The 16,194-nt window shown below is 43.2% G+C and overlaps 1 protein-coding gene across 2 annotated transcripts in view; it reads right to left on the bottom strand.

Annotated features, from left to right (window-relative positions):
* Positions 1–16,194, bottom strand: part of Gab2 (GRB2 associated binding protein 2) — a 156,897-nt gene that overhangs the window by 122,093 nt on the left and 18,610 nt on the right. The gene's annotated exons all lie outside the window — the stretch shown is intronic.

A 16,194-nucleotide genomic window follows, 5' to 3' on the forward strand; every position in this document is an offset into this window, starting at 1 on the left:
TAGGATATCATGTCCACATCTTGTATAGCAATTAACCACTAGGAAGAATGTATGCAATGTGTTAATTATTGAAACTGTCCTACCAATTTGGTTTGAAATTGTCTCACTGCTATTTGTTTCTCAATAAAATTATGGAAAAAAAAAAGAAATGGAATCTACAAAGTAGATTCGAGCAAATATACAGGAGATTAAAAATGCCACTGAAAGTACAGGTAGCAGAATAAGCCAATGTGAGGACTGAATTTCTGATACAGAAGACAGGATTGTGGTTAGCTATCACGAAAAGAAAGAGTTTTTAGAAATCATGAGGGCCATGAAAAATCATGCCAACAGCTGCTAGGTGATGCAAAGAAGAACAATAAAAGGTGGAAAAAGAGTCAAAAAGAAAAGGTAGTTAAGAAAGCACTCCAATGAGGGAAACATTTTTTTCTTTTTTAAAATTTTGTGAGGGAAATTTATAGCAGTGAATTCTCATAGCAGAAAAAGAGTGAGCTCAAATAAACAACCTAATGTTGAACCTCAAGCTTCCAGAAGAAGTGAAGCCCAGAACTCATATAAGGGAGGAAATTAATGTGATGGAGACTAAGGAAGCTACAAGGAATCAATGAATTCAAGAGTTGGTTCTTTGAAAGAGTAGATAAAAATGACAGTCTCTTAGATAACCTTATCAAAAAAGGAAAAAAAGGCTAAGAAAAGACTCAAATTAATGCAATTAGGAATGAAAAGGGTAAAATCACAATGGATCCCACATAAAACTAGAAGATCATCAATACTTACTTTGAGAACTTTAAGCCTAGTAAGATGGAAAACACATAAGAAACAGACAGATTCCTATATATATAAGAATTATCAAAGCTGAATCAAGAAGTGTAAGAATTCTAAATAAACCAATATTATTCAATAAAACTGAAGATGCAATTAAAAACTTACCAACAAAGAAAAGCCCAGGTCCTGATGATTCATAGCTGAATTCTATAAGAGATTTAGATAAGATGAAATGCTGCTGCCAGTCAAACTCTTTCATGAAATTGAAAGGAAAACAGAACTCCCAAGTTCATTCCTGGAAACAACCATTACCCTGATACCAAAACCAAAGAAAGACCCAACCAAAAGAGAACTGCAAGCCAATCTTCTTATGAACATAGACACCAAAATCCTCAATAAAATCCTGGCAAACAAAATGAGCAAATCACTGAGAAGATCATATACCATGGCCAAGTAGGATTCATCAGAGGGATACAGGGATGGTTCGACATACTTGAATCAATAAATGTAATATACCACATGAACAAAGCCAAGGACAAAAGTCACATGATCATCTCAGTAGATGCAAAGTATCTGACAAATTCCAACACTTACTCATGTTAAAAACCCTACAGAAAATTGGAATAGATGGTCTTTATCTCAATCTGATAAAAATCATCTATGACAAACCAATAGCCAACATCATACTAAATGGACAAAAACTGAAAGGTTTCATTCTAAAATCAGCAACAAGGACCTGGGAAGATATCTCAGTCAAATAAGTGCCTGCCTGGCAAGCACAGGGTCCTGAGTTCAATCCCCAGTACTGCAAAAATAAAAAAATAAATTAATTAATTAATGATAAAAAACAAATAAAATAAAAATAAAAAATAAAATCAGCAACAAGTCATGGCTATCCACCACTACCACTCCTACTCAGTATAGGCATATGTAGGGGGAAAAAAATTACCAGCTGTTCCTCAGACAAAACTACTATCCAGAATATATAAAGAACTCAAAAAAAATCAGATCCCCCTAAAATTTAAAGATACATCCAAAATGAAATGAGTAGATACTTCTCAGATGAAGAAGTAGAAACAGAAAATAAATATATAAGAGTTCAATATCTCTGGTCATTCAAAAGATACAAATTAAAATAATGCTGAGACTCCATCTCACTCCAAAAAGAATGGCTATTATTAAGAAATAAACCAACAACAAATGCTGGCAGGGCTGTGGTGCGAAAGAAACTTTTCTCCACCATTGGTGGAATGTGGACTGGTGCAACCACTGTGGAAATCCACGTGGAGATTTCTCAAAAAACTAAAACTAGAGGTTCTATTTGACCCAGCTATCCCCCTTCTTAGTATCTTCCAAAAGAATTAAAAGCATCCTATCACAGTGGCATAGCTATACTCATGTTTATGGTACATGGTTTGTAATAGCTAAGTCTTGGAAACAGCTCAAGTGCTCATCAACCAATGAATGCATCAAAAAAAAAAAAGATGTGTTTTTTCTTACACAACAGAGTACTACTCAGCCTTTAAAGAAAGATAAGCTTGAGGAATTTTCAGGTAAGTGGATGTACCTTGAATTCATACTCGTAAGTGAAATTAATCAGACACACGTGTAAATGTCACATGGTTTCTCAGGTGTGAGAAGCCAAAAATGTAAATAAGGATCAAAATGTAAAACAGATATTGGGAACTGCAAAGAAAATGTTCAAATGAGAAGGGAACAGGGAGAGGAGAGGGGAAAAAGGAAGGAAGGGACAATAAAAAGAAGAGAAGTAAAAAATGGAAATAACACTTTCATAAACAAGGAAAGGATGAGGGGCTGAAGGGATGGGAAGGGAATGGGGAAAGGCAAATATATCATATAAGTTGCGCACAGTGGACCTGGGGCAGTAGTACCGGTGGAGCTGGGGCAGAAGTACTGCAGTGACTTCAAGTTTAGCTTGGGCTGTATACGGAGTTCAGCGCCAGCCTAGACTATAGTGAGACTCTGTCTAAGGAAAAAAAAATAAAGATGTATCATGTACATAAAAAAATTTTAAAAACAGAATAGATTAAGGGAGGCAGGAAGTTACTGCCATAGCCCAGACAAACAGGATGAGGCCTTAAAAGAAGGCTGTAGAACTGGGGCAGGAGAGGGGAAAAAGCTTTTTCCTCTAGCAGTGTGCACACATAAAGGCAGGAGTGGGGCGCAGACTCCAGAAGGCTGGCTCCTACCCTCTGTGGACCTCGAACCCATTCTTATTTCCAAACAGTTTCTGACTAGCTCTGAGTGTCCCCAGGTCCAAGTACCCACTCAGAGGGCGGAAACTGGCACCAGAGCTAATCTGTTTCAGCTGCCGTGCTTTCCCCCACCCTCTCTCACAGAAATAATGGGAGCCAGCACTGGGAAAAGGAGCATCTGGCCGCAGTGAAGAGCCGTCCCTTCCAGTGCTGGGGCTGCTGGCGCATCCTGGGAAATCGCGACAACGGAGAGTGGAGAATCGCTCTTTTCATGACTCCTCACAGCATCATCCTGGCGACCTCTCCCCTCACAATGGTGGCGTTGTGTCGGGTCTTCCTCCACTGCTGCCCTCCCTCCCCCTGCACAAGGGCAGCGCTGTGCTGCAGGGGCCACTGAGGCTGTGAGGCTGCAGCCTCTCAGTGTCGGGGTCAGGGTGTGCCTGCAGGAGGAGCTGCAGGAAGACAGGACTGACAAAAGGCCAGGCACTGAGCAGGAGAATGGGAAGAACCGCTCTTTGCCCCACTAAGCTGGCAAGAGATTTTAAAGACACTTCTCAGGGGTGGAAAGAGTTTGATACAACAAGCACCATGTCTGTTGCTAAAGGCCATTTGCTGGTATGAACCATTTAGGAAACAATTTAGCAGTACTTGAAAAGCTTTACAAATGCTCATTCCCCTTTTGCCCAACATTTCTGGCAATTGACTTCAAGAAAACAATTCATTGGGAAAAAAAAAGATACGTGCATGAAGAGATATACTGCAGCACTAGTAGGAAGAAAAAAGCAAAGTTTTTGTTCTTTAGGTAGCCCCCCCATACCTTCCCTCTTACCTTTAAGCTTCATAATGTTGATCTCTATGACTCTTGACAGAACCACACACCACAGAATTGGAATCTTTTACCCATGTGTGTAAAAGACGTGCTATAAAAATAGTTTACTGTCGAGGTGTGGTGATGCACACCTGTAATCCCAGCACTCAGGAGGCAGAGGCAGGAGGATTGCTGTGAGTTCAAGGCCAGCCTGGACTACATAGTGAGACCTTGTTTCAACCCCCCCTCCACCACAGGAGCTCCATTAGAGACCTTCCATTTGTTGTTCAGAAAACTATTTAAAATGATAAACTCGCCGGGCATGGTGGTGCACTCTTGTGCTTGGGAGGCTGAGGCAGAAGGATTGCTAGGCAGGAGATAGCTGTGAGTTCAAGACCAGTCTGGGCCACAAAATGAGATCAAGGCCAACCTGAACTGCACAGCGAGACCCTGTCCCAAAAAGACATATAAATAAACAAACAAATAAGTAAAATGATGAACCCATTTTACATACTCACGATTCTACTGAGCACTGGACATTATACTGAGGGCTGAGGATGTCCGTGAGAAACAATTACAGCAAAGCATGACCAGCATTGTAATAAAGGGGAAAGCAGTGTGCTATGAGTACAAAGAGCAGGAGGGTCTCGTCCATGTTGAAGAGGTCAAAAAATGCCACTGGGAAGAAATTAGAGAATGTGGACTTTATGGTGCGGATGAGAGCAACAGGAGGGCTACGGCCAGGTTTGTGCTTTAGAAAGTTTAGTCTGCGTGCTGTGTGGAGAGCTGGAGGCCAGCTCTGGGGATCCTCCTGTTTCCAGGGTGCAATATGTCAACTTGGAGACTGTTGTTACCTGACAAAAACGATGTAGTACACACAGTCCGAGGAGCAAATGCAGAAGGGCCCTCACAGCTAGCGTCAGCTTCTCAGCGGGTACGGGAGGCGGCAGGTGAGCCGAGCAAAGCATGACCTGGAGACTTTCAGCTGAGCAACCTGATGCTACTAGAGCAGGTTTTCCAGAGCACAGGAAGATGTGGTGCAGGGTACGCGATACACATTCAATTGAAAACACTCAGACTGCAGGCTTCTGAGGAACCTTTGTGGAGGGGAGCTACGGGGCAGAATCTGTTCTCAAAGTTCACGCGTGGGCGGGAGACACAACTGATGGGAAGGGGTCTGACCACTCCGTACCAAGAACGCAGGCAACTTAGCACAACACTACGTGCGAGGAAGGGAGGGGAACGGCTGCCCTCGCCACCTCTTCGGGATGCTCTCCCGCGATCACCCTTCGGTCCTCAGCTGATGGAAGCGCCCTCCTCTGGCCCACTGTTGACCGCTCTATCTGCTCACTTGGTAGCATGCTTGTTGGTGAATTACAAACTGTTGCCTACAGGTAGCAAGCTCCTTTCAGACAGGAACCTCATGCCCTAGATGTCTGTTCTTAATTTCTGCTCCAGGCAGTGTCTGGAGCGCAGCATGTGTCTCCAGTGTCTCCAGGACTGAGGCCTGTGATTAGGATATGCAGCGCGGATTGTGCAACTCCTCACTTTATAAACATTAAATATTTGCCAGCCTACTGCTGCTCAAGGGACTCAGAGAACCAAGAGTGACTTCTGTCTGGTTTGTCCAGTCCCCTCTACTGGTTCTAAGTGCCCGGAAAGTGGCTGAGAAGGATTCTGGTATTTTAGTGGTGGCCTCCGGCAGAAAGAACCCGCCAGGACTGAGAAATGAAGCCTGTTACAGTAGCGGGCGGAGTGTGGCAGCAGCCGCGCATGTATCTACAACCCCTAATACAGTCCAGTGCCCTAATTTAAGAACTGAAGGAACAGAGGGATCCAGAGAGGAAAGGGATTTCTCAGGAGCCAGAGTTAATAGCGGCTGGCACACCTGAGACTGGAAGCCAAGGATCCCGACTCCTTCGCAGAACCGCACTGGAGCGCGCAGCAGAGGCTGCCTTGACTTAGCTAGCAGCTCTCTTAACACCAAGGAGCAACACTGACGTGGCAGCAACAGCGGAGCAAGAGCGCTGCCGAAGGCCTGCAGGTGTGTCACGGGCTGGGCCAGCACGGACCTCTGGTTCTTTCAGCCCCGAGAGCCAATGATGCTAGATTTCTAAGAACTCTATGTTGCGATGTGCCTTTATTCTGACCACAGAAACCATTACCCACCTGAGGTGCAGGATTTCTAAGAATCTTACAGGACTTCGCAACACCCTGACAGATAACCACGCTGTCAGTAGAGATTACAGATACAGAGATTATACTTTGATTCCACCAGAAATGTAACATAAGACCATGAGTAAGAAAAACTCCACAACCACCTATTATATAAACTTTCCATAAACTACTCCTCTCTTATTTCTTCCTTTCTTCCCTTCTTTCGCAGTACTGAGGAATGAACTTAGGGCTTTGGCACTGAGCTGCGTCCTAGCCTCTTTTGTATATTTTTTTATTGTGAGACAGCATCCCAATAAGTTATCTAGGGGCTTTGCTGTTTAGCTCAGTTGTTTAAAGCGCCACTTGGGCAAATTCAGTCAGGCGCATAATAAGGCGGTTGGACTCCCAACTCCAGAAGCTGCACCAGACCTACCCTTGAGGCACCTGGAAGTCACCAAAAACAAACACAAACAAACAAAAAAACTCCAATAAATTGTCCAGGCTGGGCTCAAACTTGTGATCCTTTTGTCTCAGTCTCCCGAACACTTACTTTTGTATTTTTTGAGACAGGGTCTCACTAGGTAGTGCAGGCTGGCCTCAAGCCCACAGTGATCCTCCTGCCTAGCCTCCTGAGTGCTGGGATTACAGGTGTGTAAAACCACATCGGCAACATTTCCTTTGAAGCAATTTTTTAAAAACAGTTTTTAAGCAAGGTTTTGCTACGTTGATTCAGTCTGACCCTAAACTCCTGGGCTCAAGCATCCCTCCTGCCTCAGCCTCCCAGACATTTGGGACTTCAAGCACATATCACGTTGCTCAGCTTATGATGCTCTATTTTTGAAGAAGCAGTATCATTCAAGACTCAAGAGGGAGGGCTGGGGAGGTAGCTCATTAGGATAAGCACTTGCCCGGCAAGTGTAAGGCCCTAAATTCAATCCCAGGTACCACAAAAAGAAAAAAAAAAAAATCAAGAAGTACAAAGTGTTCACCTGGTCCCACACATGTCCCCACTGCCATTGGTCGTGATGTGACACAGCAAAGACGGCTCTCCACAGGGCTGAGCTGATGCCAGCCTCTAGTCCCCGAAGTCCCCAAAACCTGAGAGAACCTTCTTTGCACTTCATAAGCAGTCTGCCTCAGGCTTTTTATTATGATTAACGATAAAAAGGTTTTGGGGTATATGAGAATTCTAAACTATCCTTGTAATTTTTATGTATAGCTACAACTGAAAGCAGTATTTTAAAAAAGCGTATTCCAAGTTCAACATGGATTTGCTCATAATAAATAGACCAGAAACAGCACAGCCATCCAAAGGAGAGTGCAGAGATAAACCCCTGTACAGTGCATACCACGGAACACTAGCTAGCTACAAAAAGGGCAACCTACAAATACATTCAACAACATGGGTGGATCTCAAGAAGGATTATGTTGAATGAAAGCAGCTTTATGCAAATGACTGTATACTAAAAGATTCCATTTATATTCTCAAGAATGCCAAATTGATCCATGGTTATCCCCGGCCACACCAGCATGAATGTCTTGATGTCAGAATCTTGTTTTCCTCATTCATCCCTGTTGCCTTGCACGCGATCGAGTATATGTAGCAGGCACTCTCGTGGCACTCAAGAGCACTGCATGAGGCAGGGGAGAGAGCTTGGTGATCTAAGTGCCTGCCTGGCAAATACAATGACCCGGGCTCAATCCCTGGTACCACATGCCATGTGAGCCGGCCACTCAAACTGGGCGTGGTGGCACATGCCTGTAATCCCAGCAGTGGTGAGGCTGGGACAGGAGGATCACTACAAGTCCAAGTTGCACAGTGAGACCCTGTACCAAATAAATTTTTTAAAAAAGATCTAAAAAAACCACTGCTGCATATATTCAACAAATACAAGCTAAGCAAGCTGGCTGGTGCAGTCAGACCTTCCTGGAGGCCACAGGGAGCTATGGGAGGTTTCTTAGAGAGAAATATGATCTCACAGGAGTACCCATGTGCTTGGAAGATACAACTAGATGCAGAGATTCATTCAGATTTGGTCTTCTACCTTGTATCCTGGGATACTGCTCTTTGAAATACTTGGTGAGAGAAGTTGGCTGGAGTGTGCTGTAGGTCGGCTCACTCCACCGCTGCTAAACTGTTCTCTAGTTATAAATTTATAAAAACTGAAAATCAACAGGACACAGCCCACGAAGGGCAGGTGGCTGAGGTGCTCTCCAGCTTCCCAAGCACCACAGAGAGGATGTGACGCAGCTTCTCAAATCTGACCTTCCAATCCCTAGGTCACAGGGATGGAACGAGCTGCGTGCCAAACTGACCACTCCAGAGGCATCCTGGGAAGTCATTCACAGTGTTCTGGAGCAGAGCATACAGATTTAGTTCTTTCTACTGTGTGGCATTTAGTTCCTTGTACTAAATTCCTTCCTCTTTAAAGTATCCAGTGGTTCCCATCCTTGATATATGGGTATAAAACAAACAAGTAAGTTGGAGTAATGGGGAGAATCCCCTGGGGATAGGAAAGAAAACAAAATACAAGGCTTTGTGTTTTAGAGTTTCTAACTCCCAGTACCTACTGAATCCTAGCTTGTGCTGAGCACTGGGCTCAGGGTGGCCTCAAGAGAAAGTGGTTTACACTGAGAGTCGTGTTATTATGGCAAAGAACAGCCCATAGTGAAGGATGGCTGAGAAGAAAGGAAAGCTCAGAATAAGAATTCCAGGGAGGACTGTCTGCAGAGGGACGGCAACAGGCTCAGCTGTAGACTTCAGCCGCAGAGTAAGCGGTATGCTTGGGGTTTAATGCACAGGATGCGCATTTACAGATCTCAGTTAGCACACTCTTTCTCCTCCTCTTCTTCTGGCTCACACTTGGGCACCTCCCATAGGGGAGTCATGTTACATATATTTATTCTTAAATGTTGGAACACCTTATGACGTGAGAACTGTTAAAAACCCACGACTTGCCTGAAGTCTCACAGTTACTCAACACCAGGCTAATACTCAGACAAATCTTTTCATCCAATCCTTCCAATCTGAAGGAATAACAAAGCCAGTACTGTGGTACCTCAAAGACATGTTTTAAAAACTATCATTGTAAACTCACTTCTATTATGGACTATTGGACTATATTCAGTTATTTTGCTGAATTTAAGCCTTAAAATATTTGAAGGGCAATGGAACACCCATCTCTGACAAAACAAAACAAAAAAGGGGGATATAAATGAAGGACCATTTTGTAGTGAAAAGAAAAATATATATATACCTGTATACACAAAATAGTTAGGATAGATATATAGCTACTTTCTCTTAGTTCAATGAGAAGAAAGATTTGTACTAATAGTGTTTAGACAAGATATCATGCCTGCATCTTGTACTCTGAAAACTACTACAAAAACAATATGCAATGTATTACTTATTTTAACTGTCCTACTAACCTGTTTTGATACTGTCTCATTGCTATTTCTTTCTCATTAAAATTAATTTTTAAAAAACCTATCATTGTATAGCTGGGTGTGGTGGTGCACCCCTGGGCAGGAAGACTGCAAGTTGGAGTCCAGTCTGGGCAACTTATCAAGACTGTCTCGAAATATCAAAGTACTGGGGAAAGTTTCAGTACGAAGGCTGTGGGTTCAGCCTCCAGCACTTCTGTAATAATAATGACAACAATGCTGACAACGATCTGTACAGAAATGAAGAGCTGCTATTTGGATCTTGGAAAACTTCTCCAAGTGTGGTATCTTCAACATAAAGGCAACAGTGTACAGAAGGCTCTGCGCTAAAAGGGATCAGGCTGCTTCAGTCAGGCCAGACCCACGATGACAAGGAGGTGGGGGCGCAGGCAGACAAGGAGAACCAGAGGCTGCCACCACCGCCTCGGAGGGCAGCTCTGTGTCTGTGCACCATTGTGGTAGTTCAGAGGGCACCATCCGGCCCTAACAGATGAGAGTGTCCATTGGGAGGAGAAAAAACACATACGCCCCCGCGACACACAAAGGACATTTGTGTCGCACAGCCTCGGAGGCTGATGCACATTGAAAGCTCAATCCCCTCCCTCGGCCTCAGAACACACAAGAAAGGCAGCTTTCTGGCATTCACAGAGGGGCAGCCGGCAGGGAAGGGCACTGGTGCTCTCCAAAGCTGCTAACACGACGCAGGGAGGAGGACTTCAGGAAGTAGGCAGAGTATGTCCTACAACAGGCTTCCTGCAAGCAGCTCACAGGAAACTAACACGGAAAGCAGGACTGAAAATACCCAGGCCGCTAGAGGCATGCTGTGAGGGTCCACGGATTTCCCAAGGAGTGGCTTGAAGTGACCTGCTGCGACTCTCCTGTGTACCGGCCTACTGAGGTCCACTTAACACTGGCCTTGCCTGCAGGGAACAGCCCGCTGGGGAACCTGGTGTGACTCACACTTCAGCTCAATGCAGTCCCGAGGGATCCAGAACTGGACTACAGGGGTGAGAGGATGGGTCAGTAGTGCAAGCACCCTACCCTGAGCCTTGATGATCAAAGAATAAACTCTTACAATTTAAGGGGCTTGCACATTAGCTCAGTTGTTTAAAGCGCCTGCTTGGGCAAACTCAGTCAGGCTCAGGGGACCGCGGTTTGATCCCCAGCTCCACAAGCTGCACCGGACCCACCCTTAAGGCAGCCTGAGCTAGAAAAAAAAAAAAAAAAATCCTTCTCTAAACTCTTACAATTTAATAAGAGTCCAGGAAAATTTGAATAATTGGAAAGTCTATAGGACATAGAAAGGAAATTTTTTTATACTTTAAGACACGTGTGACTAACAACGCACAAATCTTATGGCTCTGGCATAAACAGCAGGAAAACTAATATGCAACATTAAGAGTCTAAACAGTACCTAGTGGGGACTCGGTACAGGTCAGTGTTAGAAAACTTGCCTAGCATGTGTGGATTTGATCCTGTGTTTAATGTGGGGGCAGCTGTTCAGAGTGTTAATTTTGAGAAAGAACCATTCTCTACGCGTTTAGAGGAAGCAGAGCCACGTGGAGCTCCCTCAGGTCTAAGCAGAAATCTGAAGATGAAAGCTGCTTTCAGACACTTTCCTTCTTACCTTCCTACTTTTGCCAAACGTTTACTGAGAGCCCACACCAGTACATCCCCCGGCACTGAGTACAGTTTAATAGGAAAGACAAGTGGTAAGTCCTGGAAATGACAGCAAAATAACACTGAGACCCAGAGCTGTGTTCTGCGCCTGCCGCGGGGCCCTGCCAGCTGCGAGCTGTGTGCACCACCCCACCACCCCACTAGAACACTCCCCATCTCTGAGGATTTAGAGTCCTCACACACAGAAACTTTGGCTCCAATTGCAAAGGAAAATCTTATCACTAAGCATCCACACATAATGATAAGTCCTTCTTCCTGGATGAAAGTGAATAATTTGAGGCCAAAGATCTTTTAGTGCCATATTTTTATACCCAATGAGAGCCAGATGTGAAGGCACACTGAAAAACAAAATGTAGGTGGTCCTGTTGATTAGAGTCTAGGGAGACTGGGTAGGAAGAACAGTAAGTTTTTCAACTGTGGGTGATCTTTCTTTTGTTTTAAGATCCCACGGATATTTTTGTAGTTGCTTCTCTTATCTTTGTGGCTTTCCTGGCAGCATCTGAGGCATCCGAGCACTCCTCCTTTCCTTAATGCTTCTCCTAAACCCTCTGGATAGTATGGCCCACTGTTTCCTGTACCTTCACGCTCCTTTTCAGTTGTCACAGGGCCTCTTAAGATCTAGAAGCCCCAGGACTACGGGGACATCATTAGTAAAGCTGATGCCTTCACCTTTCTTCAGCTCCTTCTCCCCACTCTCCACAACAGAAAGGAGGAAGGCTAATTTCCTGGTACGATAAATCTCTAAGCCCTTTGTAAACTGCTTTATGATGTACATAGATACTACGATTTTGTGGGGCTTCATGCCTATGGATGGCTGCATACTAAGTTTATTTTAAACCTTGGATATAGGGTTATCTGCTGCCATTTCATTTGCTATGTTTAAATAGTAGCAGTGAAATGGACAGGAATAAAAAGTACGAAAAAATTAAGAGGGAAAATGTACGAGAAACATGATGTTAGGAATTCCCTGGCATTGTGCAATCTGAAACAGTATGAACAAACACAATAACTGGATTTAATAACTGGAACATTGATATAAACTGAACTAGCAACTGCTTTTATTTCTATTTCTAAAACTCCAGTGTCACGGTGAGAAGAAGAAAGTCAAGCGCTCCGCAAGCTGGCTGTGAAGACTCTGTTATCTGTACTTCTCTGTGGACTTGGGAACGCTACAGCAGCCCCTCACTATTTCACACTTTGGCTTTCACAGACCCACTGTTTGTGAGTTCTCAAAAAATATTACTCTGAATTATTTATTGCGATTTTTCTCTATATTGTGAGATTTTGCAGTACTGTACAGCATATGTACGTTGTTAAAATTGCACAGGTTTACAAGTTTAGAAAATGGTTAAGAATGTTAGCAGTGTCTTTAAAAGTGTGGGAAAGGCACTGTGCCTGCTCCGCGCCGGCTCCCCCAGCAGCCGCTCTGAGGCTAGCTGCACGTGAGGCGCGGGGGAGCAGCTGTGAAGCACACTTCAGCTCCGCTGCTCCTTACGCAGCAAGCATGCGTTTAGTCATCAAGGTTGCAGAGGTGAAAAACGCACGGATTCCATCTCGAGGAGTTCAAGATGGGGTGGGAAGAAGGCACTGTTACTCCAGGTTGGTCACACGCCATGGTAAGTGCCACCTGACAAGCACTCAGCATGCTCCCTGGGGCACAGTGGCAGTGGTGGGCACAACCACCGGGATCGAAGAAGCCTTAGCAGAATGGGGCAAAAGTAACTTGATATTTTCAAGCTGTGTGCAATGTTGTGTACCTTGCAGGTGCTCAATAAGGTAATTATTGGCAACTCAAAAAAATGTGGGAAAAGTTCATAAGTGTGTGAAAAAGGTTTGTAAAGCCTTAAAATATTTATAAATACTAACTTATAATGTCACTCCTTTGCTGATTTTCCCTTATTGAGGGGGTGTCAGGACCATAACCTCTGAGATGCGTGAGGGACCGCTGTATAGCGCTAGCAAGGAACAGCACGGGAGAAATCTGGCCCGGCAGTGAGCTGTGCTACTAAACACTCCTGGCTGAAACTTTCACCCCGTACCTCTGGGTCCTATGGTCCCTACACACTCTTAGTATCCAGGTTCAGCCGGACAGCACAGTCATCCACACTGCAGCACGAACGCTAATCCGGATTGCGCTTCCTCGTCTATTACTACTACACTCTATGTAAACGCTCAAGAAGAAACAAGGACAGCAGCAGAGTGCACAAAAGGTCCAGGGAAGCTGAATTTCTTTCTTAATTTTTTTAATCTAGTTATTGGATACAAGGTCTCACTACACAGCTCAGACTCAGTGATCCTCCTGTCACAGTCTCCCCAGTACTGGGATTATAGGCTTGCAACACGACACCCAGTTCCAGAGATCAAACTCGGGTCTTTGCACTTGCAAGGCAGGTGCTTAGACCACTGATCTATCTCCTGAGCCCTGAATTTCTTTCTTTCTTTCTCCCTCGACCCTTTCTTTTTTCCTGAAGCCTCAGAAAATACAGGAGGCAGCACAAAATGCCCCACTGGTAAGCCAAAGTCAAGCTTCGAGAAAAAGTAAAATGATACAGTTTACTGCCCCTTTTTTAGGGAGAAAAGAGCAAACAGGAAGAAGCTGGAGGATGGTGTACTACTAAACAAGAGAAAATAAAATTTCTCTGCACAGAAAAAAAAGCATTATTCTAGTCACTCTCTGTCTCTCCCCCGCAAGTACACTAGCACCAAGAAGTTGTCAATAAACAACAGTAAGTTCCTCCCTATGTTTCATAAGCCACATTCTACTGTAGATCCAATAATCAAGGAGTTCTAAACCTAGCTCAGAAGGCATGCATATTTTTTAATATAAAGCAGGAAATAAGCAGTATATGCCAGAAGTATTACTAGTTCAGAGGAGAGAAAAACTGCTGTGGTTCTGGGTGGTCTGGGAAGCTTCGTAAGCAACAGACCTCAGCTGGGCCAGGTCAGCGTGAAGAGGTTGCCTACACAATCCTTCCTGGCTGAGCTTTCTTTTTTGGATCAACCACCAAGGTCTTCTCAGCAGCAACCATCAACAAACTCTTCACACCAGTGAATAAAGGGACTTCATAAAGAAAAAAATGTTAAGTCTCACATCACCTGACTCCTCAGCAAAGCATGATGACATGATGGGTCCCCTGTCACAATCAACATCAAAAACAGCATTGAACACTGGTTAAATGTTACACCACTCACTGCACTGCTGGCTGGACAATATGACACACACTCACAATGCCCTTCTGCACATTTCACGTCATTAAAAGCTATGGAAAAGCAGAATATTTGCTTTCTCATCCTCCAAACTGGAGGTATTTACAACCCACAATCTGGACAATAACTTGTAAGGAGAAATCTTCTAGGGGCTCCTGAGAGGATTTTCAATCTTCTTGGAATCATGAGGTTAAAAGCCAACATACTGGATTGGAAGATAAAATAAGCAACCTTGATCACAACTCTGAGTCTCTAAATGAAAGGCACAAACCACTTATTACAGACTTCTTATAATGTGAGAAAAATGAGCTATTTGTTTAAACCACTATCAATCAGCTTTTCTCTTATATAAACTGAAAATATTTCTGAGATAAATGCTTACTATAGGCTTAGCCAAGGTTATAAAGTAGGTGACAGAAACAGAATTCAAACCTCTGTCTGACAGATCCAAAGCTTTGACTTCAATTATTATGTTAAGGATATACACAGAGCTATAAAACCAAAGTCTTTAGTGACTAGCCCTGTGGTTGTTTTGGATTGAGGGACCAAGCATCTTAAGATAGTCACAGCCATTCTTACCACAAGACTTTACATTCTGGCAATAAACCAATAGAAATTAGTAGTGCAATTATCTTAGCTATCTTGTGTGTGTGTGTGTGTGTGTGTGTGTGTGTGTGTATTTTTTTTTTCCTTTCCTTGTTTCTTGCTTCCTTTCCCTCATTCCAGCTCTTCTTTCCTTTTAAGCAGTTTCTTTCCCTTTCACTGTACCTATTGTACCTTTCAGATTTTATGTATCTTTCAGTTTCCTACACAAGGAAGACATATGATGTTTACATATGCGGGTCTGATTTACTTCACTTATGAGTATGGTCTTTAGTTGCATCGGTTTACCTATTAAAGCCTTGAGTTTATCTTTCTTTATAGCTAAGCAATACTCCACTATATAAAAATCTTATCTTTTTTTATTCATTCCTCAGATGATGGGCATTTGGGTTGTTTCAAAGATTTAGTTACGATACATTGTGCTGCTGTAAATATGAGTGCACATATACGGCTGTAAGTATGATGCTTTCAATTCTTCTGGGAAAATACCTAGAAGAGGAACAGCTGGGTCAAATGTGACTTCTAGTCTTTTGACGAATTTCCACAGTGGTTGCACCGATCTACACTCCCACCAACAGTAGAAAAAGGGTTCTGCTTCCCCACAGCCTCACCAGCATTTGTTACTGGTTGATTCCTTGAAAGTCATTTTTCTGGGGTGAGATGGAATCTCAGTGTTGTTTTAATTTGCATTTCTCAAATAACCAATAATGTTGAACATTTTTCATATATTTTGTTGCTATTTGTATTTCTTCATCTAGGAAGTGTATATTTCCTGCTAGATGCCCATTTTTGGGTTTTGGGGCCTGATTTTTAAAATTGTTTATATGTTTTAGATAGACATTCTTTATCTGAAGGACAGTGGGCTGAAATTTTTTTTGGCCAATTTGTAGGGTTTCTTTTTACTTTGCTGGTGTTTTGTTTTTTGGGTTTTTTTTATTAAAAATTAAATGTTTCAAAAACAATTGAACTAAGAAAAAGTTTTCATGATAGCAAAGAAGTACTAAGAGTAAAACATAAGATAAATACTGGAATGGCAAATAAATGACTAACAGTTTGAGGATAGGATATCGGACAAAGTTCTAGTGTGTTGTGGACATGCATAATGACCGTGACAGTTAATGGTGGCTAGGCGACTTGTGGAACTGAGCTACAGCTATTTCTTTGAAATCCACCTTGTAGACTCAGGTGGAATCATGACCCATAGGGTGGAAGAGAAGTCCATTTGTAGAGTGTGCTGATGGAAATATTTTGCTGCTGAACACAAAAGAATAACTGAAAGACTACTACTGTATACCTCTTATTCTCCTGTGTTTA

Source organism: Octodon degus, unplaced genomic scaffold (genome assembly GCF_000260255.1).
Source record: "Octodon degus isolate 3935 unplaced genomic scaffold, OctDeg1.0 scaffold00049, whole genome shotgun sequence".
In the NCBI taxonomy this organism is placed as follows: Eukaryota; Metazoa; Chordata; class Mammalia; order Rodentia; family Octodontidae; genus Octodon; species Octodon degus.